General features: G+C 48.2%; 1 long non-coding RNA gene across 1 annotated transcript; it reads left to right on the forward strand.

Annotated features, from left to right (window-relative positions):
* The first annotated feature begins 4,456 nt into the window (after positions 1–4,456).
* On the forward strand, positions 4,457–25,332 carry LOC144294067 (uncharacterized). The gene is made up of 4 exons (XR_013361462.1): positions 4,457–4,830; positions 16,527–16,655; positions 18,544–18,593; positions 22,156–25,332. It is a non-coding gene; the product is annotated as an uncharacterized LOC144294067 (long non-coding RNA).
* The last annotated feature ends 1,607 nt before the right edge of the window (positions 25,333–26,939 follow it).

A 26,939-nucleotide genomic window follows, 5' to 3' on the forward strand; every position in this document is an offset into this window, starting at 1 on the left:
GCCAGCGTCCCAGGCCCGATGCGCCGCCAGAACCCGATCCAGCTCCGCACCCACACAGGTGTCAGCTTGAGCTGACATTATGTAATGGATCTGGCAGCCGGGGCTCTTACCAAACGGAATTAAGGAGGGTGGGGTTTTCTCTTTTCTTTTCCTTTTTCTTTTGACTACATCTGGTGTCAGGTGTACTTGATCCGCGGCAGCAGGTGTTTTTCGCAGGACAAGACCAAGCGGAAGGGCGGCCCGGGTCAAAGCACTCCCAGGAAAGGGCCAGAGGCAGGCCTGGGGGCCCTGAGACCGGCCTCCAGCTCCCCTTCCCGAGCCGCTCACCTGAGGTCGCAGCCTCCGCAGCCTCCGCGGGGGCTGGAGTCCTGGGCGGGGGGCGGACAGCAGGTTGCCCCCGCTTGCTCTCAGTTTTCTGATAAAGCCCCTCTTGGTAGAAACTGTAGGCTTCCCATCTCTGGCTAGTTGCCTTTTATTAGCCTACAGATCCCCCCCCCCCCCTCCCGTGAGTGTGGCTGAGTGTAAGACGGGGCGGAAAATCAGGAGATTCTCAGTAAAATACCCTCGCAGGTGACAGGGAGCCCCGCCTTCATCTGGGTACTTTCACCTGAAAGCCACCTCGGCGGGCGGGCGCAGGTCTCTAAAACTCAACCAACGAGAGCCAGTTCGGGACTCTTGATAAGATGCAAGCCTACGGGACTCATGCTGCATTAGAATTTTTTAAACATTTTACCAGTTTGGGTACGCTGCAGAAGGGAGTCAGATACTGTCAGACTCCATTTTGCTAGATAGAAACGAAAGAAAATTTAGGAATGGTGGCATCCCCATCTCCAAACCGGCAGTCTACTTGTGGACCCCAAATAGTTGTCTCCATGGAATTCAATGCCAAGGGCTGCTTTGAACTGCTATAGACCTTAGGAAGGGTTCGCCCCTTAAAGAGCCAAATGCTCCATTCGGGGTAGGGGGCTCACCTGGGAACGATAAAATGCCAATAATGCTTAGGTGACCAAGAGGAAGGCTGAATTTGAACCTCAGTGTTCAGTTCTAGAAGGACGAACTCCTATCATTAAAGGAGGGCGTGAAGGTTAAAAGCAGAGGCTTGGGGGAGTTTTGACAGTAACTGTGAAGACAGTGGCCAGGCGCTGGGCGTCCAGGTGGTCATTTACAGGAGGTCTGGGTGAGCATCCCAACTCCTTTATTTGAACTGCTGAATTCAACTTGTGCTTTGAAAGACTTGAGTTGCAATCACACAAATAAAAATATCTCTCTCTCTCCCTCTCTCTCTCTCTCTCTAGAGTAGCTGTCATATACAGAGGTTAAAAAAAAAAAAAAGCTGCCAGATAAAACTAGCAAACCCCTTACACTGATATTGACATGACCCCAGGGGTGGCCTGTCCCCCTGTGTTAATTGTAGCACAGCCTCAGCAAGGACTACCTCTAAATGAGATTTAAAAAAAAAAATCTTGTGAAAATAAGCAGGGAGAAGAGTAAGATCTGTGGGAAAAATTTTAAAACAAAGTTTAAACTAGTTCCAGTAAATATGGCATGGTCAGAAATGTTTAGTAGGGAATTGTTGCTTTCCTTGGGGCTGCGGGAGCCCCTGGTTGTTATCACCGGAGCCCTTAGCAAAAAGAACCAGGAAGCAGCACCCCCCCACACACACACACACACACTCTTTTTTGAACCGCACAGGAGTTTCTTCACGATTTCTATTTGCTGGATCTCATCTGCCAGCTGAAGATCCTGTAGTGATCTGGGAAGGGACCAGCCCTGACATGCAGCCGTCTGTTCCTGGGAGGAACTTGGAGATATAACTGTGTTTTCATGCCAGAAGGACAAAATGATTTTGCCCAGAATCAGGTTGTGTTTTCAAGTTACCTTTCCAGTCTAATCACATGGTGCTTAAAAGACTGATAAACATAGGGCGAACTCATCAGTGCAGTCACGAGTGAACCAGTTTCCGTTTGGAGTTTTCCTGGTATCCTGGTAAAGGGTCTCAAACCTTTGAGAGGGGCAGGCCGTACATCCTTGGGGCATCAGTGGCTATTGGGTGTCGAATTCAGGCATTTGGAGGCATTTTGCTAGTGAGGAAGACGAAATCTCCAAGGTTGTCACAGATGATTTAGTGTGGGGGAGGGAGGAACGTAATTTATAAAGTTGACTGTTTAAAATATAAAGAAGAAAAGTTTTGCACTTTAAGCCCTATTTAAACATAACCAAAATTTCTTCTGTCATCCTCTGCCTAACAGACAATCCACTACTTGCTTTAACATTAATTGTTCCGTATCTCAGAGCTGTACCTTGTTGAGCCCACTCCCCCTCCTCCAGAGACCCTGATCCTGAGGCCTCAGGATTAGAAGCAAACGGTGGCTAATAATTTCAAAGAAAGAAGCAAATTCTCTAAAATTGTATTCAACAAGCAGAGCAGTTTAATTATTAAGCAATTGTTAAATAACGCAAAAATGAGTTCTTTCTCCATCATACCCTTGAACTATATCCTGAATGTTGCCCTTACACAAATACCCACTTCTGAATGTGTGGCTGAATCACGGAGACCGTACTCTCACCCTCAGAAAGCCAGCTCGGACCGCGCGCGGGTGCGCGACAGCTGGGGTGCTGATGCAGCGGCTGCGCTGGGAGCCGAGCGACCCACTCGTGCAGGCTGGGCTGGGGGCTGCGCACTTCCTCCTGCCTCTCCTACCACCGCTCTGCAAAAGAATTGTTTAAACTAAGGCTGCACGCCGGCTCCTTTTGCTCAGGGGAAATATTTTCATTTGCCTGCAGCCAACAGTTTTTAAAGAACAACTTCGTTGGTTCCATTTTCCTTCAAAACTATGGGGGCCACAAACCAGCAACATTGCATCCTCCTTAGTCTGGAGCAAGGTCTGGCAGGTAAATGGGCTCTAAAAGCTGCCAAATGTCGAGCAATCTAACATTCAGAGATTTTTTTTTTTTAATGCCACGGGATAGGTATATAACTGCACAGCAATACTAATCCCTTAACTAAATATACAAATGCATTGTTCACCAAACCGTCCAGTAGTTTCACTGCATTGGGAGAAAGAGGATGGTGACCGTGACATCATTGCTATTATTTAAATTAAACTGCTATGGGTTAATATAATTGTTAATAAAAGCCTTCTTCTGCCCGCCTCTCAGGGTTTTTCCCCTCCCCCTCTGGCATTTTATGACGTGCCATCCACGATAAATGTAAGCAGAATTATGTGGATCCTGGTAGCCTATTCTAGGACTGTAATGTCGCGTCTACAGGTCAGCGAGGAAATGCGGAGGATAATTACCTTGTTTCAAGACTACATTGAGAAAATAGACTTCTTTATTAGTTTAGGGTGCTGGTGTTCAAACTTTTCTCTTTGTAAGTGTGTGTGTGTGTGTGTGTGTGTGTGTGTACACACAGAGAATTCTATACACGCTTGTGCGCACCCCTGTAGTAGTGCCATGTTTGTGCACTAAGGCTGCCATGTAATCATCACATTGGGTTGGCTTAATGCATTTAACAGAACTAATGGGTCGTCTGTGCCGAAAAGCATGCGCCTATTTTTTAATCCCGTCACGTAATAAAACGGTTTTGTACCAGTCTGAGACGTCCACCTTTATCCCTTATAGATGCTCTCGTCTATAGTTGAAAAGAAAAACCCTTTCAACAACTTTTGGTTCCTGACCATGGCTAAAATGTGCCCCCTTCTTTCTCGGCAACTATCCTTTATTTTGTAAAGCCTATTCTCGGGTATAATAATAATAACAACAACAACAGCAGCAGCAGCAAACAGTCCTTGCTGTATGGAGGCTCGGTTGAAATGATCCGGTGAGCTCGCGCCTCGGTCCTGGCTGCTGCGGAATCTCAAATACTGAGTATGATCGGACTTGGTCGTGGGCTCCAAGCTGCAGGAGACCGAAGCTACTTTTTCGTGCCGGGATTTCACATCTTCCTAGCCTTGAGTGTGCGCGCTACACACCCACCCACCCCCACCCACCCCACCCACCCCTCCCTCCGGAACGCCAGCCGAGGGGGGCCCCAGACGTTAGCAGGCTCGCGGGACCGAGGCCGAGCCGGGGCGGCCTGGGAGCGGCCCGTGGGAGCGTGGCCCGCGCGCGGGGTGAGGGGGCGCCGCAGTCTGGGTGCGGGGGCTGCGCGGGCTTCCAGGGTCTGAGCCGCGGGCGAAGCTGGCCCTGCGCCGGGCCGTGCAAAGTTCCGAGCAGCCTGGAATTCCCCCGAGGGCCGCCCCGGTCCCGGCGCAGGGGAGCCGTCCGCGGCGCGAGCGGGAGCCCGGCCGGCCGGGGTGGAAGCCGGGGAAGGGGGTCCCGCGGCGCTTTTGTACCGCCCCGCCTCGGCCCGCCGCGAGCTGACGCACCGGCTCCCCCGGGACGCTGGGGGCGTCGCGCTGCAGCTGGGTGGGGAGCAATTTATCCCTCGCCGTCCCATCCCAGCCCATCCTCCGTTACTCCACCCTACCCCTCCCACCCCTCCACCTCCTCCTCTTCCTCCTCCTCCTCCTCTACCTACGCCCTCACTACCTCGGATTCTCCACCTCCTCTCCGTCCTCCTTCCTATTTCCCTCTCTCCCTCTCCTCCCTCCCGCCTCCCTTCCCTCTCCCCCCCCCCTTCTCTTCTGAATAAGCAAGCTTTTGCCTCTAAAAGTCACAAGTAATCCTCGTGTGTGACAGAGAGAGAGAGGGAGAGGGAGAGGGAGGGAGGGAGGGAGGGAGGCGAGCCTGCCGAGAGGAGCTGCAGGCAGGAGGGGAATCTGGCACAACGGCTGGGAGAGGAAACTTGACGCTTCTGGGCCTCCATTCGCCAGGGCCTCGCCCGAGGTGAGTACTCCCGGGGGCAGCGGAGTTCGATTCCTGGCAGGGTCCAGCCTCCGCCCGGACCCCGGGCCCGGGGATGGGCACCAGTACCTGGGGCTACTCGGACATCCAGGCAAACGGGGGTGGGGTGAGCGCGGGCGGGCGGGGGCCCCGAGGCTCCGGGGCGCCGCGGAGGTCGGACCCCGGGTTCTCGCCCTCGGGCGCCCTGCGCGTCCCGCCCGGCTTCCCGGGGACTCCGGGAGGCTTCCAGCTACCCGATTTCCCTCTCTGTGCTGCGCCTGCCCACAGCTCCCCTCTTTTACACACCCGCGTGCAAATGGGATCGTGCTCAGTCACCCAGTGACCATCTGCGCCTCGGTCTGCGCCCTGAATCTCGGGGAAAGGGAAAGTTTGGCCAGGCGGGGGGCTGCGCAGCTCTGCGGTTCCCTGGAACCGAAATTGGGAACCAGGGGTTTGTGCAAGGAATCGATAGCTTTCGTTTTCTTCCTTTAAAAAATTTACCTTTAACGAAAAATCGCTTGTATTCAAAAAGATTATTGGATTACTATGTCTGATCAGCTGCTGATTACCTACCAATAAGCGTTTTAAACACGCACGCACATCCGCGCGCGCACACAGGCACACAGACGCCCCGGGGGCTCCGTGCAGTCGGGAAGGCCATCAGAAGTAACCCAGAATTCGGAGTCGCCGGGGCTGTGAAACGTGTAAAGGCTGTGTACGCGCCCTCCCTGGGTACCGGGGGGGGGGGGGGGGGCAGAGGGAGCTCGCGCGTCGGCTCGGCGTTTTCTCTGTGCCTGTGTGTTTCGTGTGTTGTCAGCTGGCTTTGGTTTCTAAGCGCTGAACGCTGCCAGGGGCGGGGGCCGGCCTCCACCATCCACCTCGGCACCCTAGTGGCGAAACAGGACTCATTTGTTTGGTGCAGAGCGGTGACGACCTAGAAGAGACTGAAGTGTGGTTAGGTCGGCACCCTGCCATCCATTACACCTGCGGCAGATGGCTCAAGCGGTACAACGGTTTTGTTGGCGGGGACGAAGGAGGGAGGAGGGGGAGGCTAGGGCCTCGCCCCACTCTGGGGGAGTACCATAAAGAGCCAAAGACATGAAAGAAGCCATAGTCGTACCATCACAGGCAATAATGTTGCAGCGGCCCAGGAGTGAACCTGGGACATGTTAGTGACCTTGGTGCCTGACCCCAGTTGATGACATGGCCGAGAGTTTTAGGACCAATATATTTTCAAATGAATTTTTGATGAAGCACCTCCTTCTTGCCTATACACACACATACACACACACACCTGTCTCCAACCAGATGCACACAGGTGTCCTTGGAGCTCTATTCCCTGAAGCCAAGCGTCATTGAGCCCCTGCGGATTTCACCGCAGCTGAAAGGGAGGCCACTCTGGGGGCAGGGAGCCTCTCCTTTCTCCCCAAATGATTTTTCCAATCAGCCAGCCAGCTACCACACACAAGCCTCCCCCCCCCAGATAACCAACTAGCTGGGATTTAGCGGGGTTCCTAATGTATCCATCTCTTTTTCACATACAGTGATGTGCCTTTCTGTGCAATATTCTCATCCTTGCATCTCTTTCTTCCTTCATGCTCCTCAACAAGCAGGAAAGGAAGTGCACACACACACACACACACACACACACATCCTCCCAGGCGAGCCCTGAGGAGGGCAGGTGTGACAAAGGAACACAGATACAGTCTAATGATAGCTTAGCCTGCCTTCTTTCCTTAATTTTCTTGCTAAGAAAGAGGAATTAACAGAGAAATATATTAAGGAAGACATAAAAAGAATGAGAAGCCTTGTCTCCATGTTCAGTTCACACACACATCACTGCAACAACCATGGATATATATATATATATATATATATATATATACATATATATATTACATATAATAGTATGTATATATTCATGTTGTGGAGTAAGAAACAATTTCACTGCCCTAATTTTGTGTTCTGAATTTAATTAGGGTTTAATATGCTTAGCTTTGGGGGGGGTATTAGGTATACAGAGAATTTCCACCATTTTGACACTTAAGTTCTATTTGTCTATTCTCTTTCATGCTAAATCAATAATTTTTAGATTCAGTAAAACCAAAGACTATCAAGCAACAATGAGAACACATTCAAGCTAAGATTTTCCAGTCACAAATAAAGCTGCATGATAGAAATCTAATGCTTCTCAAGAAAGGGAAAACATTTCAACCCTAGCATTTTTCAAGGTGCTTTCAATACCCAGAGCCACCTCTGAACTGGGTTTGGTTGATGGGTACTTGTTGTGTGCCCAGTGCAATGTAATAATTTTCCTGTAGTCATTTTCTTTTTCTATGAAGACTTCCATTTTATGAGAAGAAAGTTGACTTTGATATGCAGTAGGGTGTAGGATTCTTCGAGAGAAATGCCATTAGGATATAGCTCTGTTTTATTCATTATTAGTAATACAGGTTTGTTCGTACACCATCAAACTGCTAAGGGCCTGCTCTGGGATGTATTCATATATTATCAGAGCACATTCAGATACATTTACAGGGTAAAAAATAAGAAGATGAAGATATTGCAAACAGTTGAGGGTGGCCTTCTTGAGCATTTTAGATATTTTTTTTAATTCAAAAAAGAGGAAGAGACTGCATCTAGAACTCTTTAAGGGCACTAGGAGATTCCCATCTTATTTAAACAAAACAAAATTAGTAAAACTTTGCAGTTGGAGAGAATGCAGACAAAAGTTTAGCCCTAACAAGATTCCTTTCCCCCTTTTCCTCAAAACACTATTATTTTTAAATTTTTACCTTATTCGACTTTATTATTTATTTATTTATCAAGTAGGCTCCATACCCAATGTGGGGCTTGAACTCAGGATCCTGAGGTTAAGAGTCACAGGCTCTACCAACTGAGCGGGCCAGGTACCCCTTGAAACACTTAAGACCCTAGTTTCAACCAGTATCTAAAGATCTAAAGCGAGGTAATTTCCAAGACGAACTCAAACTTTCTATGAAAGTTTTTTTTTTTAATTCTGGTATTTTAATAAATTATATTTTAAATGGAAATTCTCCAGGATTCATATGGATTCAACTATCCCAGTCTTTCTAGCAGAAGAAATATACATTTTAATACTCAAGCGAGTTGACACCCGAACCACACTGAATCACGTTTCTTGGGCCATGGTGCGACTCAGAACCAAACACGGGAAAAGGGGGTATCTAAGGGAGAAGAGGAGGCTAATAAGACCCCTCTTTCCTCCACCCACTGTTGGGACCACCTCCTTTTCCTATGAAATGGTTATCTGCTTGAACTGAGAAGACCGGTAAGAGGAAGTAAATCTGGAATACACGAACTGGTTTCTTTCCATCCTCATACTTATAGGTTTTCCTCGGGCCTCGCCACCCCTTGGTACCCTCTCCCACCCTTTCCAACCAAAGCCAACAATCGAGGCGTTTACGCTTATACGTGGCAGGATCTCTATACACCCTCAGGTCTCAAAAATATCTCCACCACCCCAAATTTGCTTTTACTTCCCGGTGTAGTTAAGAAGATCCTAATTCCTAAAGAAAAGCCACCCAATCCCAATCCCGGGCAGCGGCGCGGGAGCCCCCCCAGGTGCCCCGGGCTGGCGAGCAGGAAGGCTCGGGCCCGCGAGCCCGGCGCCGGCCGCTGACTGCGAGCGCGCCCTCGGGTCTCGCAAGGGAGGGAAAGGAGCTCTCCTAGGTGCCCTGTTGGCAAAGAGATCAGACGAAACAGGGGTGGTAGAGAAGTGGTCAGGAAGCCGAAGAGGTCAGGTCCCACCCTCAGCCTAAGTCTCTTCTAAATCCAGGAGCCGGTGGCCAAGTGCAAGGCGGGTCCCTTCGGTGTCCCGAAGGGAGGTCCCCGGACGGGGGGGGGGGGGGGGGGCGCGTGTGCCCGTCTGTGTGTTCGGTCCCCCCCCTGCGGTCCCCCTGAGAGTCTCTAGATGCTGGGGCCTGGCCTTCCCGGGGGCAGGCGAGGCCTAGAGGGGCGGGCCCGGCGGTGGGCGCCGATCCTCGGGGCCTCTGAGTCCCCGCAGCCCGGCACCCCCAGCCCAGGGCCGCCCCGACGGCCCCGATGCGCGCCCGCGCGGCCAGTAGGTGTCGCTGTTCCCCTGCTGGCCGGAGCCAGGAGCCCCGCGCGGGCCCCCAGCACCACGCAGCCCTCGGCGCCAGGCAGGGGAGCCCACCGGAGCTCCAGACCCGGCCGCTCCCCATCTGGGACCGTCCCCCCCTCACCTGGCCACGACCACAGCGCCACTGGCCGGCCTACGGGAGCGCCTTCAGGGACAGTAGGGAGAGAGGGGCCTGGTGGGGCGAGATGCGGGGCCCCCGACGGAAGCGGCTCCAAAGCCACCACCTCTCTCCCTCCTTTCTCTGCTCTTCACGTGCTGCGGGCAGCGGCCGGGCACAGGGAGCTCCTGGTACAAATCCCGGGCCGCGGGATGCACCCCCGGGCTCCACGCCGCGTTCCACGGTGGCTTTCAAAATCAGAGGTTGAAATCCCAGCTTCGTGGGAGCTAGCCACACAAAGAGTGCATTGGTTTCAACTTCTTGCCTCCAAAAGAAAAAGAAAAAGGGAGAAAAAGAACAAAACCTGGGCCTGGCCACATGCGTGAGCTACACACCATCCTGTGCACACGTCTGCACGCAGAAATGCGGGTCATCGCGACCGCCCCCCCCTTCCCTGGCCCAGGAAGGGGTCAGTATTTGGAGGTGGCTGTCTTCTCCCAAAGCATCGCTTGCCAAATATCATCCCCCTCCGGAAACCTGGCAGTTAGCACGTCTTTGGAATCTGTATGGAAATTCTAGGTATTGAGAATTCTGCGCCCTTCTCCGGCGCCCTGCGGCTCCCTGCCTTCGGCCTCGGTGTGCCGCGTAAGAGATTATTAATCAGAAGCGTTCTTTTTGTGTGTGTGTCTCAAAAGGAGGAGGTTTGGCTTATGAATGCTGAGAGGGATATTTACACTGGTGCATCCAGTAGGTAGCTGGAGTTTTTATTGTGATTCTGATCGTTTTACACAGGGAAATCAGTGTTCTGCTTTGGAGGTAGGGAGGCGGACCGCATTGCAAACGCTAAATTCAGAACTTCCAGTTGTTGAGTTGGTGTGCAAAATGGAACTGGCGATGTATTTAAACTAACGTTTAAAAGCCATCTCTTCATTTAAATGTGGGGACATTTTGCAGTAAAAACAAAAAAAAATTAAAACCCCACACTTGATCTATATTTTTCTCATAAACACAATCGGTTGGCGAAGACGAAGAAAGGTATCCGTCAAATATCAAAGAGAATGAAAGAAACATTCCTAAAGTCCCACCTATTGCGGAGCACATCCTGACTCTGGGCCTTGGTCTCACTATCTTGGGCGCCCGCCGAGGCTGGGCAGACGCCTGAGTGTTCAAGGCAAGCCTTACGTTTTTTAGCACGAGGTGGCCAATATCCTCTTTAAATGTCATGCTTTGCTATGTCTCTACAAAACTGGCGACTTTGCGTTAAATCTTGTATCTGTTACACAATTCTAAATAATTATTTCTGATCGAGACAGCAAATTAATCATTCGTTCATGCGGGAGGGGGGCGAAACACGTGTCTAATTGGAGGTTGTGAAGTTCAGTGAGGTGATATTTTTAGCTTGGAAAGTCCAAAATCAGATACTTGGGTATCTCTCCCCCTCCCGTCTTTTCCCCACTGCCTCCCCATTTCACCCTTTTGCACCCGACCCTGTGGGCTCCCTGCTCCGCTCTCCCCCTTTCCTCTGTCTCCGTCTTCTTTCCCTTACCGCACCCCCCCCCACCGCAGCGCCTTTCCCTTTCCTCTTCCTTCTCCCCCCCCCCCATTCCGCTCCCCTTCCTCTGTGTGTGTGTGTATCTCTCTCGGCCTCCACCCCCCCCCCCCATTTATTGTCTGATCCTATCAGTCAAGTTAATATAAAAGTAGCAAGTGGGAGGCCCAGAACCTCTCTCCCGCGCGCCCAGGACACTTTGGGGAGGTGTCGGTCGCTGCCGGGTTACCGGCCCGAGTGGGGGCCCCCGAGGCAGGGCGCGCAGCTTTTTGAGGACTTGGGGTCCGCCCGGGGTTGCGGGGCTTATTCAAATGCCGCCCGCTGCTGCTGTGATTCGCAGGGACTCGGCCTCCATATGGTAATGCGGGGCGGAGTGGGGGGAGGCGCAGAGGGTAGAGGAGGGGAGGACGGGGGTGAGGGCGGGGTGGGAGGGGGCTCCGGCGCGGCGCGCTCGGCTGCCGGGCTGGGACAGAGCACCGGGACCCGCGGCGGCGGCGGCAGCGGCGCTACCCACCCTCCGCCACAACCCCCGCTGAACCAGCGAGCCTCCGAGCCACCGGCCCCGGGGTAAGCCACAGCGCGCACACGGCGGGGACGGTGACGGTTCAGATGCTCCAGGTTACTACCGGGAGCCAACAAGGGAGATTAGAAACAGAAAAGGAGATTACGGAGAGATCAGAGACGAGAGGTGTACCCCCGTGTGTCCCTTGTCACACAGCGCGCGCGCGCACGCACACACACGTCTGTACACACATGCATGCACAGACATCCGTGCATGCACACATTCCTTGCTAGCAGCATCTAAATATATGCACCGCCACTCTACGCCCTGAAACGTGGCGGGTGTGTTTGTCCTGAGCCCTGCATAAAGGCAGGCAGGTATGTTCGAGAGTCCAGGCAGGAGCAGACCGCCACGCACGATTGAATTGCAGCCAAACTCGGAGAGACATTTAACCTGCCGAATTGTTTCGCTCAGCCAGGTGCCCCCCTCCTCCCGCCCCCCGCCCCCGGAAAACTGGCAATTCTGCAACCAGTTGTGAAATCCTGCAACTATTCATAAAATGTGCTGAAAAGGTACTTTAGGAAAGGTAATCTTGCTATGTATGGCAAGGTAAGGGCAAAGCTGAAGGATGAGTGTGTTGCCGTTTTTTAATGTTTTACGTGTGGCCATCTGACCACTTTTTATTGGGTGACATATCATATGAGCACTTTGGTGTAGGCTTGGAAAAACTACAGCCAGAGGTAAGGCTGGAAATGCCACAAGAATTAAGGGCGCTAAAAATGGATGCTGGATAGTCCAGCGTGAAAGATGGCATACAGCTGTAGGTTTAAAATGGGAGAAAATACATGTGAATATTTATACATGAAAGCCTTTGGGGAGGGCTGAATCTTGCCCTGAGTATCTGTGCAGGTAAGTCATTCATAAGAAAACTAATTACCTGTGCATGTACTTGGACTTGTTTAATTGAATAAGCTGCATGTGTGCATACTTGCTGTTCTTTGTGGCTATGCAATTATGGATTCAGTCTTTTAAAAATGATAGCTTTGGGGGAATTTTAAAAGTGGACTTGATACATATATCTTTTCCAAAAGCCATTGTGCTGAATAGATGTATTGCCAGGAAGGAAAATCGGGCCCTATAAACGAGATTACCATTGCTTGATATCTAACTTAAGGCCTGTATAGTTCAGGGTAAATCAACTGGCTTAATATAGTCAACTGTTTTGTTTATTTGTTTTCATTTCAAAGTCCGGAATTAAGGATGCTTTTCAATCCAGATAATGTGCCTGTTTCCAGTCACATAAGATAAAAATGAAACTCAGTAAATTTTGAGTGCAGCAGATAAGGTACAACATACAATATGGTTGAAAATGTCTTCCTTGCAGAAGGCTGTCGGTTGCTGTGTCTACACATTTTAAAATAGATTTTTTTTTTTTTGCAATAAGAAATGCTATAAGGCAATAGGGTACCGAATGTCGCAACTCTCAGTTAATCAACACAAAAATTCTTTAGAAATCTTTGGAGTCACTTCCCTTTATACCATACATTATCTCAAAGGCACTGGCCCGAACTGTGTTTTTGCTAATATGAAGTTAATTAGATAATCAAACTTTGAGCCTTGAGCGATGGGCATTACATCGACCAAGGGGGTATGTCAGGAAAAAAAAAAAAAAAGTGTCTTTTCTTTCATGACCAAATCAGGAGGTTATACAGCTGGCATTACATACATGACAGATGTGCATATTTGGAGCCTTAAATACACAGAAGCAGGGAGGCAACTGTGCATATTATCTAGCAAGAGACAGCAGCAGACACTCGCCAAAAAATACAGACAGAAAGGGACAAGAGAGACAGATAGACATAACAAGATAGCAAAAAAAAAAAAAAAAAAAAAAAAAAGGGGGTGGAAATCAATAAATCGATACAACCTGAACTTTTCGCGAATTAAAAAATGCAAATATATCTTTACATATGCATCAGTATTAAAAATAATACACGCTGGAACCAACAGGAGCGGGAGCAGGAGGAGGAGGAGGAGGAGGAGGAGGAGGAGGAGAGGTGGAGGAGGAGGAAAGGAGGAGGAGGAGGAGGAAAGAATGGAGGCGCCGCGGAGCCCTGATTATGCATGGGCTGGAGCTGCCTCCTCTAACCTGTTCTTCTCCGAGCCGGGCAGCCGGCGGTCCTCAGCCGCCCACAGAACAGGAGCCGAAACAACCGTTCCCGAAGGCTACAGCGTTTATTTTTCTCTTTTGGGGGTTTTGGCGGTTGTTTCAGGGGCTCGCCAACTGGCCCCTTTAATTAAAAGCTTCAATAAAAGGCGATCGCGCCAGGAATGCACCGGCTCCTCTCCGCGCAGGATTTGCATATTTTTTTAATGCCCTAATTTCCTTGATGTATGTAAATGTAGCCGGACGTAGAGGGAGACAGGGAGCTGACGTCAATGGACGTGACCTCGCAGCTAAACCTTGAACGTGAAGCCGGGATGGGGGAAAACACGGAGCGGCGGCCGGCGGAGCCCGCGGGTGCGGGCGGCGGCGGCCGAGCCCAGGCCCGAGGAGGCCGGGGGCCCCGAGCCGCCCCCGGGGGAGACGAGCAGCGCCTCCCTCGGCCACCGCCCGGCTTCCGGCCTCGCCAGCTCCGCGGCCGCGCACGCGGGCTCCTGCCCCGCGCCGCCAGCCCCACCAAAGACACCTTCTTTCGCTTCCCCCTAGAAAAACAACACACTCCGAAACAACGAACCGAAATCAACAGATAACCAACCGAATCAAGCCCCCAGGTGTTGTAGATCACGGCCCGGGGAGCTTACCAGAAAGAAGACTCCGACAACGGAACATGAAATTTTTTTTTTTTTTTTGGTTAGTTTTTGTCTTTTTTGGTTTTTTTATTTTATTTTATTTTTTGGCTTCTCCAGCACAAGAGGAGGGCGGGGGCGGGGGTTGGGGAGACCGCAGACACCAGCAAATCATCCCTAAAACACGATAAGCTACACCTGTTTCCAGTAGGGAGCGGTAAATCGCCCCGCCAACCGGCCGGAGCTCCTGGTGTCGGTACCTCCACCTGCGCGCTCGTTAGGCGCGTGGGCTCCACTAACTGCCACGCTCCCAGCGTTGTGATGTGATGGAAGTGTGCGTGCGCGCGTGTGTGTGTGTGTTAAGGAGGTGCTCGGGCTGGTGAGCACCAAGGCAGGCGCTTGGAGAGAGGAGCGGAGCTCGCGGTTCCTCCCAGGCCGCCTCCAGGACTCGGCTACAGGGCCACCTGGGCCGGAGCACCTGGGCCGGAGCTCCTGGGCCGGAGTTCGAGTTCCACCGATTTGGGGAGGCGGGTGCGTCAGAGAAGGCGCTCGCTCTCGCTCTCCAGCCAGGCCCTTCCTATGACACTGTGTGGGAGGAGGGCTTCTGAGGGGGAGCCATTCCTGGGCCGCAGCCCCGGGCGCTGCCTCGCGGATCCGCCCGCTGTCGGTCTCGTGGAGCGCCGCAGGCCCGGCGACGAGGTAGCGAGCGGGCCGCGGCGGGGAGGCCCTCGGCGACCCCCCGCCCCCCGGCCCCGCGCGCCGGCGTGTGCGAGGCTGCGCACCGGGCGGGGGCCGCCCCCGCGCCTGCTCGCCCCCACCCCCTCCCCGAGGTAGCTAAGAAACGGTGCTCGGCCTCCTCGGGGCCGGGGCCGGGGCCGGGGCCGTGCGGAGCCCGGGGCGGAGGGCAGAGCCGCGGGCTGCCGAGGAAGGGGCGCCGGAGGCCGCGGCGTGGGCTTCCCGGGGCTGCCCTCGGCCGCCGCGGCCGCCGCCGCCTCGTTCCACCTCGCAGCCCCAGCTTTGTTTTGCTGACATGCTCGTGGCCACCGGGCCCCACGCCTGCGAGGGGAGCGTGTGCGTGTGCGCGGGGGGCGGGCGCGCGCGCGGGCGGGGGCCCTCCCGCCAAGGACACGCATGGCTGTCTGTCCTCCGGCTGCACTTGGCGGGAAAGCCGGGGGCCGCCGGCGGGGCCGAGCGCCGGCGGCTCTCATTACCACCTCCCCGCTCCCCCCGGGCCGCATTTACATACGGGCCACTCGCCTGAATTTTTACAGCCCCCGTTCCGCCCCCGGCCGCACGCGCGCAGGCTCGGAACAGGCGCCCGCGCGCGCAGACACCCGCGCCCAGGCTGCGGCCGGCCGGGAGCGCGGGCAGGCCCAGGGGCGCAAGCCGCCCTCGGCCCCGCGGATTCTTGCACCCTCCCTCCCGCGCCTACACCCCCTGACAGCCTCCCGGCTCGTGTTCCAGGAAGCCCACTTTCCCTCCAGGCCCCCACCCTTCTCTCCCTGCACACTCCCACCCACACCCTCCCACATCTCTCTGCCTCTTTCCCGGGAACACACACACGCACACACACACACACACATGCTTTTTCTTCCCCCTCAAATAGATAACCCCTATAGGGCTTCCCTGGTACCTTTTGAATAGCTCTGGAGTTTAAAGAATAAAAATCCCTATAACGTATTGCTTGTCTTTGGCCAAACACATTTGACGACCACAACAAAAAGGGGTGGAGGAGTGAGGAAGGGGGGACTTTAACCAAAAGACCTTTCTTTAAAAAAAAAAAAAAGTCTGCAAGTCAAAAGGTCATTCTCCAAGTTTGTAAATAAAATTGCAAAGGGAGCTCTTTAAAAAAAAAGGGGGGGGGAGGAGGAAAGAAGGAAGATAGAAAAGATCCACAAGTTACATAAAATGGTGCATTGGAAAAACAAGACAGGCCTATTCTTAAAAGAGAGAGAGAGTCTAAAGAAATCAAGGAAAAAACTGAAGGAAAAGAGAAAAAAGAGAGAAGAGAAAATAAAAGGTAGAAAAGGCAAAAGAAGTTTCCAAAGAAATGTGTGCTTTACGTCCTACAATAGGAAAATGTAGCCATTGCCGTCCTTCAGACGAGACATTTCTAATTTGTTCCGTCTGTCAGGAGGGGACTATGAGAGGTTTGGGTGCAAATTCATTATCTCTGGCAACGCAGAACGTAGTGTGAGGACTGAAAAAGACCGTGGCAATGGATGAACAATAGGGCTTCAGTTCATCAGTAACAAAAGCAGTGGGGAAATTGGTTGAGTTTCAGAGCACGTCCTCCTCGGCAGAGGGGGCTGGACTAGACCTTGGACAGCCCCCCCAAAAACTTGCCGAGCCTCGCACACACCACTTCACTCTCCACTCCGAGGCTCAGGGAGCAAGTGCCTGGCGTGGGGGGGAAAAGTTGGCTTTTTTCCTCTTTCGTCTTTTGCGCCCTTCTCTCCCTTTCCCCAGAAGGGAAGAGCCGTTTAAACTATTTTAGACGCAATCAAGCAAGAATCACCGTGTGGAATTGAGCGGCAGTTTTAAATGTGCTAAGGAGAGGAATGATCTGAAAAAAAAAAAAAAAATTTTTTTTTCTTTTTTTTTTTTTTTTTTTTTTGAGACGCCGAAAGGAGCCTGTGTGTGTGCTGCGGCCGCCCCGTGACACTGGATCTTGTCTTCTGGCCGGCGCCTCGATTCCTGCCCAGCTGGATTTGGGGGGCGACAGCGCCCGGCGCAGGGCGGAGAGCAAGTGAGTACCGGGGCGGCCCGCAGGCGGCAGCGCGGAGGGCGGCCCGGGGCCCCGGCGGCCGCCGCACGCCCCGCGCCCGCGCTCCTCCCTCGGTCCTCGAGCGGGTGACCGCAGAGCCCCCGCCGCGGGCCGCTCCGAGGGCCAGTCCGGGGCTTTGCTTCAGCTAATTGATTGCGAGTCTCGGATGCTAAACCTGTTGATCTCTTGAGTTGTCTGAGCCAGAACTGTTAATTACCCAGCGGTCTGACCCCCCGTTGCACAGAGACGCCGGGGAAATTTCACGTTGGGAAGGGGAATTTTGCATGTCATTTCGTGGTGGTGGTGGTGGTGGTGGTGGTGGGACTTTTTTCCTTATTGAACCTAGAGCGAAATGCAATTGTACGTCGCGTTCCTGGATCCAGGATTTGCATTTCGAATGATTCTTTTAACCACCTCAAAGTTGCAGTCCTCTGGCAATGAAGTGAGGCTCGGACTGGGATGCTGGTGGAAACTTATGGACACAGGCTAACTAGACCTGGTGGATTTCCACTTCCTTCTTTTCTCTTGCCTTTTGGATTCTGGGAGGCCAGAGGCGGCTTTGCAGGGTTATCCCAAGTTCAGATGCATCGAGGTACCGGCCATCGCGGTTAGTTACTGGGACTTGGAACCTTTCAGCTTCAGATGCTTCTGGTATCTGAGGGGAGCCCGGTCTCTGCAGTTTGCCTGGAGCCCAGACCTCGCGAAGGGAGCCGAGACCTTCCTCCGGTGGCCTGGAATTGTCTGAGGGAACGCGGGGAGGTGGGAACCCCGGCACTGTATTTGCATTAGTGTCGGCCGCGTTTTCTCTTGCAAATGCACGGGCGCTGCTTGAATGGGGGACTGTCTGGAGGGGTCAGGGCAGCAGTGGTATTGATCAGAAGTTAGACCGGAGGCCCTGTCAAGTCACGGCCATGGCCGGGGGCTCTTTTGGGGCTGTGGCTGCCTTGGGCCCAGAATGGCAGGGTCGGATCCAGTTTCCTCCCTCTCCTGGTGCCCAGCTCTTCCCAGCACCCTCCTTCCCCACCTTGCCACCAGTAATTAGGGCGCTGTCTCGGAAACGAGCTCCCATAGTCAGCATAATTGAACCAGTGCAGTACTTTCATTTTGCAAGACCAGTAGCCCCACCCCACTACTCCAAAATAACAATAAACATTAAAAAAATCATAAAAGAAAAGCAACCTATTTTCGGGAGAGTAAGACTTCTTGAATATTGAATCATGGAGGAATGGGGGAAGGGAATAAAAAAAAATCCACCACTTTACAGCAATCAGGTTTTACATTATTCATTGATTTACTGAAGGAAATAGCCAATCAGGAGCCATAGATATGAATGCACATCTCACCGTGCTGTGGCCTTACAGTAAACTATTTGCATCTTTCTAATGGATTAGATATTTATCTAGGGATTCCCATTGTTTGAAAGGCCTGGAAATCCAGTTCCTTAAACATTTAGAAAATACGACTTTGTTCCAGTCTTGAAATTCTTACAGGGAAGAACTCTCCCTCGTCTTTTGTATAGCAGGTTACAGTGTTCAAATCCCTAATGTTTTTTTAAGGGTCCCTCTTCCTTCCAAGCTAAAAATAAAAGAAAAGAAGAAAGAAAAAAATTAATTTCCCAAACCCCTCCAGATTCTGCATATTTTGCATTCCCATTATCATGCATGTCTCCATTTAAATGCAAATTAGCATATTTAACCCTGTGGGTGCTGAAGCCCAGCACACATTGTACTGGGGTTTTCTGTAATCTCTTGGCATTTTAAGGGATCATGGTAATTGCAATACTTTAAAATGAAGCCAAATCTAAACATGACTATACAGATCTATGTATGTATTAAAACTGTGATCATTTGTTTTCTTGACTGTTTTTCAGATGAGACTGCGAAGGAGCATAAAATGAATAGACAATACAACCAACCAAAGGTAAATTACAATTTTACATTTGATAAAATCAAAATGATATACAAAGTCAAAATAGAGTATCATTTGCTAGGTGGTGGGCCTGCAGTGTATTGCATATGTCCCAGTTCATGCAATAGATACAATTCCAGAAAAATCCAAGTTTCCCTATGTGCAGGTTTTTTTTTCCCTATATGTAGCCTTTGTATACTATATATCAAGAATAATGCAAACATAACCTGTAACTGCCTATAAAAATGAAATTCAGGATACAGAGGACATAATAGGACACTTTTATTAGAAAGTAAGCCAGTCAAGTACCTTGCCTGAACTATACAAATCGCTGTAAATTAAATGGCTTTTATGTAGAAAATGGTAGTCTTGACTGTATTAGTGGACTGTGGTTTACTTACATAAGAATCTACAAACCAAGTATTAAAAAGGGATATCAGTAATTGGCCAATTCTTTACGTACCCTGCAGTAGTCTGAATAGGATTCAGAGAGGTGTTCTAAATATTAGTGGCAAGCCTGGTTATTTGCATTTATGGAATAGCATAATTCTGATCCAAATGTGGGGAAAAAATCATAACTTTTCACTTCTAACTTAAGCAGAGATTTGTTTATTCCCAAGAAAACCAGGATGTTTCAATTCATGTTTCAGCCATCTGGAGACCTATAAAAAGATTAGAAAACAAGCATGACAATCACGTCCTAATCTACTGGCCATTAATGGGAATTTATTAGAGAATGAGCAGGCAGGCCATTTGAATTCAGTATCTCCTTCAATATGCAGATTTCAAAAAGGGTATTCTGTGGCTCAGATAAATAGCTTTCTGAAAACCAAAAATATCTGAAATGAAAACATGTAGGTGTTAATAGTTGCTCATAACAATGCATGGCAGACATTGCTAGGACTCAGCCCAATTGTTTCAACTGTCTTACATCCTAAGTGATAGTGAAGTCCTTGAAATGTATATGATAAACCATGGCCTGAACCTTGGCAATATTCAAAATAATCAGGTGTTCAGTGTTAAGCCTTGCTGTGGATCTTTTATTTCTCCATACCTTGAAAGAGGGTGGAGAGGTAAAATATTTAATTGGCTAGATGGCTGGTGGACAGACTGCCCATAATCTTTATGTTGGCTATTTTCACTTTTTTTTTTTGGGAAGGGGGGGGGTCTCACAATGAATCTACGGTGTTTGTGGCATGCATGGGGGGGCCAGTCCTGGAGTCAGGTGATGTGACTATGTGACATTGCTTTAGAACATGCTATTTTAAGACAGTATTTTCTGTAGCTTATAATTGTAGAAACACTTCAAATGTTCAGTGTCTTGGCTTTCGTGATTGTTACTTGGGTTCTAAAAATGCATTTAATTGTTAAATCTGGGAATATAGCCACATTAATTTGAGAATTCACACAGATAAGGGGTGACACACATACACAGACATACATGTGTCACAACTCTCTACTTTCACCAACCCCCACCCAGACATATATAAGGCAAAAAGATATTCTAAAAATATCTGCCATTTCTTCGGATTTTGACTTAAGGAATTGAATTCATCTGATCATATGCTTGCTTTATGTAGTACATGCCAAATCACTAATGATTCTGCTTCTAGGTCTTGGAAAGCAAGGCCAAAATACTCTCAATCTTCCAATGCAGCAAAGCTCATTATGGTTTTACATAATGTCAAAGTGGCATGTGCCTCAGTGATGTGTTCAGTTCTGTCCATTAGTTTATGTTGTGACCTCACAGTTCAAGAAGGAACAGTAACTCTGGGAGTGTGGTTCTCTGAATTAGTTTGTAGTTTGCACGTACATTTCATATGTAACCCAATGCAGCCATTTCTGATCATACTTCTTCTACCAAGATTTGATAAGAAAAATAGATGAGCAATTACCATAGCTTAGTCTTTTCTAAATAATCAGAACACAAGTGCTCACCCAAAAAACTGAATAAAAAAAAATCTAATGGAAAGTTGGCATCTGTGTTTCTAAATTGTATCTTTAATTGGTGTGATATTATTGTTTGAACTCTAGATTGGGGCTTTTCTTGGAAATTTTGTTTTTTTTTTTTTTTTACTCGTCAGGCTTTTCTATAGGATTTACATATGTGTTCTGTATGTAACTTGATAAGCATATTCACGCTTATGTCTTACAAGAATAAATTATTGAATTAATGGAAAAATATATATTAATTCTGAAAGTGTTTTGGTCACTGGGGAAAATAGTCAACCTAAAGAAATGAGAGTATTGTGATAAACTAGTGATGTGTGAAATGAATATGAAGATTTATGGCATTTGCTTGTAGCATATATTTTAAAGAATAGTAACATCACCAAACATGACTCCTAATTTTGGAAAGCAATCCTTAAAGTTCACCCATGGTGAATATGCATCTTATGTGGACTGCACCTTAGTCATACTGTTGAGGGCCATCTGAGTATTAGAACTGTACATATGATAGATGCATTAGACATAGATGACCTATTATGAAGGAGAAGAAGAAAAGAGCTCTTTTAGGTGACCATATTTACACTTTGAAAAGTCCTAAGGAAAGGAATGAGGCTAATTAATTACTAAAACGCTATTCCCTTCTAGATAGAAGAAAGGTGGGGGTGGGGAAGGGGAAGGTGGGTATAATGCTCTTAACACCCAGGTGTTTTGTCTTTTCCATGGGGGTAACAATACTTTTTTCATAATTTCATAAGAAAAGACTAGTACATTTTGTTCTTCTGTATAAAAACTGACGTTTGAAATTACAAACAAAGGCTCAGCATTTTTATTACAGCAGAGTTGGGTACAACAGTAGAAACTAATGCTGCAATGTTTACCTGTGCTACATTCTAAGGCACACACCCTATACAGAGTCATTAAAAAAAAAAAAAAAAAAAACCAGGATGAAGTCGGCCTGCTCAGAGCCTTCTGTTTGAACTTACAGACCAAACAAAATACGCTGCCCTATCGCCATGGCACATAGATACAAAACATGACTGAGCTGTGAAGCCATTAAAAACACACCACCAGAGCAAATTGTCAATGTAATCACACATCGACTCACTGCGTAATACAGATCTGATTCCCAGCCCCAGAAAGCAAGGCCCTGCTTTAAGCAATAGCAAAGTGCCTTCCATCTGTCTGCCCATGCAATCTGCCAGAAGAGAAATGCAGGCAAAGACGTTCCCCAGATCTGAAATGCTTTTATCTGTCCTTAGAGAGAGATTTCTTCCAGTCTTTGGATATTAGAGCGATCTACACTAGCACCGAGGAGGTAAAAGGCCGCGGGTTGCTTTTCCTGGAGCAGTCGGTAGTGCTAGCGGAAGAGATGTTGATTGAGAAAATAGGGCTTGTAGCAATGCTGCCGCCGCCGCTGCTGCTGCTGCCGCTGCCGCTGCTCGGGCAGGAGGCGTGGGGCAGTTGGCTGATCACTGATGCATATCAATAACCGTGTACTTGAGATTTCTCATGACATCATCATTACCTTGGTCTCCCGCGGTCTCGAACCTTTGACCTTGCCGGGCTGGTCCACATTTTGGCAGTGAAAGCCCCACCAATGATGGCCCTTTTCTCCTTCTTTCAGACCGGGGGCAGCAGCACGCCAGCAAGACGGCATCTTCTCCTCCCCAGCCTAGAAGCCCTGTGAAATCGAGGATCTTCCCCCTAAAACACACACACACGAGATATGTGCAATCAAGCTGCCACCGCTTGGTAAAAAGCTCACGGTGCCTAACCCAAAAGGATCAGGAGCAGATCCTTGAATCAGCTGTCACCTCTTCTATAGAATGGGATGTTTTTTTTTCCTTCCTCCTTAACCTGCGCTGGAAATTGCCGTTGGCTTTGTACATCTCTATAGAGGGAGGCTAAAGAGTCTTGCGTGAGAATGAAGCAATTTACAATGCAAATAGAGGCCTGTGGAGGGACGGATGCTGCTGCTCACTCGTAACCGCTTGCTGCACCTTAATAGCTGGTTTTATTTTTTGATATTAATAGATGAATTGTTGGCTAACGCTGTCGGAGATTACTTGCTGAAAGGAAAGAAAAGTTCGGAATAAACTTTGAAAGCAACAGATCTCGTTTGGATGTTTTAGCCGCACACACAAACAGAAACCAGGTCATATTTACATACAAGAAGGAATCTTATGCTCGGCAAGTGTCCTGGAGGACTACTCTTCGGTACTGCCAGAGAGATCGGGATCTGGAATCTGGCCAGAGGAAGACAGAGGCGTGTGAGGGAAGTGAGTTGTTATCTTTGGTTATCTAGCTGTATGAGTGTATTGGTCTTCATAAAGCTAGATAACCGAAAGTAAAAACTCCTTCAAGATCGCCGGGGAGCATGTGAGAATGAAAGACTACAACCAAGAGACAGTAAAAACCAGAAAGGTCAGGAATACTTATTGAATCTAACTTTGTTTTTGTTTTTGTTTTTGTTCTTCTTCCTTATGATTAAAGGTGGGATTAGAGGAAATTAAGTGACACACAGGGGCCGAACCATAAAGGTGCCAGGTACTCTGAGAGGGGTTGTTAGAGCTGCAAAGGAGAATTGTATAGTGCTCATGAGTCAAGATGCATGTGCAGTTTGTCCTACTTTAAGACAAAAGTTAATATGAGGGGTTTTCTTTTTTTCCCCCCTCCCTTAGAAAGCTGTTGTAGAGAGGTCTGGTATCTAGTTCAAAAATGATTCCATAATCTGCAGAAGTAGGCTATTTCCTTCTGAGGTTCCCCTCCCCTGGAAAAAAAAAAAAAAAAAGGAAGATTATGCGGGAGGACTACATGTATTGGGGTTGTGTGTCAAATTCTATTGCATTAGACTTTCAGAAAAGTTTATGATGGAAGGTTAATAATTTGTATCTACTAAGGACATACAGCTAGCAGAGAAAATGCAAAAAAAAAAAAAAAGGCAAAGGCTGATTTTTTATTCTTCTATTCAAAATACAAGGACAGATGCTTCTCTGTTCCAAGAGGGTTTCCTTGAGGAAGCTACTGAAGCAGAAAGACATGATGGAGACGAGATCGCCTCCCCTCTTGTCAAAGTGTTAAAAAAATGTTCTGTCTTACTCGGCGCCTAGCATTGGAAATGAAAGTGACATTTACGCCACAACCCACGTGTGCGCCTCCTCTCTTTTTGTTTAAGGATGATCAGGTCTATCCAGGAAACAGCTCTGGCATCCCAAACTGAAATAATTAGGACGTATATAGACCTGACAAAAATGGAAAGGGGGTGGGGAATCTGAGGGTCTGTCTTGCCTAATTGATTCCGATAAACGGAATGCAGGAGATGTGAACGGCAGGACGCTCCGATTCCCACGCTCGGGGGCAAGTGGTAAAGCGGGCCCGGCAGCCTATGACAGACAGCCCTGTTGGGGGGTGGGGGCATGAAAAAAACATCAAGTGCACACACCATACTCATCTCCATCGCTTAAGAAAGTGGAGGCATTTCCCACCCACAGCCATCTGCAGCCTCCCAAATGGTAGCACCAACTGGTCTGTAGCTGCTGCATACTGTCTGTTTCTGTTAATTTTATGACCACTGTTTAATCTGGCCATAATTAAGTTCAGCTTTCTTCTTGGGTTCAGATTTTCAATATTTTAGGAAAGCTAGTGGGAAAGCAGTTCCAGGAGAGTCCCGTTTCTGCCTGCCCTTCACGTCAAATTCTCAGTCTGTACTTTTGGCCTTGTGATCACCTTTGGGCTCTTGCTTTGGGTGGATTATATCTAAAAACGTGTACTCTGCAACAGACATTATTATCACTTCCCCAGGCTGTTTACCCCCCTAACATGATACAGCTAGGAATTTGGCGTGATTATGCTAGTAGACACACACTGGAAGTAAAACCATAAAATCATCAGCCTACATGCAGAAAGTTAATTACAATAGCGGTATGATAAGAGGTGGGTTTGGTGTAATCCCAGTGAGATGCGTTCTATACAGCCATTTTTATTGAATCTCAAAGTGACTATACTTAGCAGAAACTTTGGGGCTTTGGAGGTCCCCATTGTAATCTTCCCCTAAAAGTTCTTACATTTTTCTCCATGTGTCAGAGCAGACATTTGGATAGGCATTAAACATAAATACAAACATTGCAGTAAGCAAATGCCTAAAAATGGCCTGTTACCTTCCATGTGGCCTGGATTACTGACACTCTCAAATCCCAAATATGCAGTTATTCTCCAAAAGCATTACATTTTCCTTTGTAGCTTCAGCACCTTCTAAGACTCCAGACTGGAGAAGCCTGTAAAACCACTGTTGGTTTCCGTTAGAAACTCCGAGAGACTTTATTAACGTAAATTCTCATTATGGCTGCTGAACACGTGCCAAAGTTTTACTACTGTAGTGACCGTTGAGAAGACCCTTGTTTATTTACATTTGAAGCACTGTTTGTGCAAACAACCTTTCATTGTTAAGTGCCTGTATTCCTTTCATTTAGTTCATGTCCAGGGGTGCTATTTACCTAGAACCATTGTCTACTACAATTAACATTTACATTACAAAGTGTGTGGTTTTCTTTCTCAAGGAGGTTCAATTAAGGCAATAAGATGTTTGCTAGGGAAACCTATTGTTTACTGAAAGCACTCAATGGAGTCAAATTACTGAAGCTTTTGCTTACATCTTGGTCTTTTATGTAAATGTGTTAAATATAGCGTCTAAGGAAAATAAACAATATTATAATTATGTGTTTGCCATTGTCATATCAAACTTGCTTTGTACCATACTAATGTTACATGACTTACCGATCAATAAAAATACATTTCAATGTTATTATTTTCATTTTATTTTTTGCTGTTCCACTACTCTTGCTGCAACATGTCCCAATTTTTCTTTTTTCTATTGCACATCAGACTTCTGACATTTTGTTTTATTTGTGTGTGTTGAAGAGAGGTACTGTATCTGAGCATGGGTCTGGAGGATGTCCGAGGTAATCTCTACGATGACCTTATAATAAGGTGATATTTCTCTGAAATCTGAAATATTCCAAAGGCATGTACATATAAGTCAAAAGAAGTGTAAATATCAGTTAAGTAGTTCTTTGAAAGCTAGTTTTAACATTGGCAGAAACCGGATCGAGTTTATTTAGCATACCACTGCATTGTAAAACAGTTGGAGTGAAGTTGCAGGTTGCGTGAGTATGCATGTTAACTAGTGGGAACCGAGCGCAGTCTTTGTGAAAGGGGAGCAGCAGATTGCTGTGCAAGGCCAATGTTAAAAAGGCAGCTGAATTTAACACCATCTGGAAGAAAAGATCCCTTCACGACTTTCTCACACCGTCAGACAAAACTAGTGTCTCTTGTTCCGAGCCCTTGTCTATGCAACCATACAATACTGAGTCATTATACTTTTGCTGAGAGAAAATTTGAGAACACAATATGGGTAACCAGTGAATGACCAAGTTTCATTGTGCCCGCTTAAGTCGATTGAAATCTACGTCTAGAGCTATGAATGGTAGTATTGTTTTCCTCACCAGGGCTGTACTAAATGTCAGCACAGTGTAAAGAAAAACTTGAAGTCTGCAAATAACTTACCAGATCTCAATTATAATATTTTCCCACACTAGAACTAATATCATTGCGAGGGGCTACATTGCAGAAAATACAAAAAGAAACGAAAAGAAATAGAGAGTTCATTTAGAAGTTATTTTATCCAGACAAACATTTTAATTTTCTGATGGGAACTTCAATTCAGGCTGCAGGCTGGGTTGGGAAGCGGAATTCATTACTGGGAAGTTCAAGTTACAAAAATGCTTCTTGTGCAATTAAAATAGAATAAAACAAACAACTCACTCCCACCTGAAACCCTCCCTTCTTAGATATAAAGAGACTCCACTTGGGTTTTATTGCTTTAGCTCTGCTTAGAATTATTAGTAGAAGTCTGGCCTAAATTTTGCTTGAAATTGTGGCAGACACTGCTCTTTCAGAGTTTGCCACCATGATTGACGTTGCAGAAGAACATCATAGATGTACATTTCCAAAAATATGCAACATCCTGGCACCTCCCTAGGTGGATTCTGGTACCCTCAGGAATACACCTCCCTTTGTGTTACACCTCCTCCCCATTTTCTAACTTTCCTTTTCTCATGATGTGTGTGAATCAGTTATTCTACTTCGATTTCACATTCACATAATCGATTTAATTGTAAACAGTCAGAAAAAGGAAACAAAACAGCTCAAAAAGAGTAAAAAGAGTTGGTTGTGTATGTTTTATTGGGATGTCTATTTTAAATATAATTCACTTTGCAATTTTGTTATTGTGTCACCAAGTGTCGCGTAGTTCTTAACATGTAAGTGCAAAACAATGAGTAATTGCTGTTTTGCTGAATAATACATCTGAGTTGCCAACGTCAAAGGTATTATTTTGTGTATTTCTAAACA

The sequence above is a fragment of the Canis aureus genome, chromosome 2, assembly GCF_053574225.1.
Source record: "Canis aureus isolate CA01 chromosome 2, VMU_Caureus_v.1.0, whole genome shotgun sequence".
Classification (NCBI taxonomy): Eukaryota; Metazoa; Chordata; class Mammalia; order Carnivora; family Canidae; genus Canis; species Canis aureus.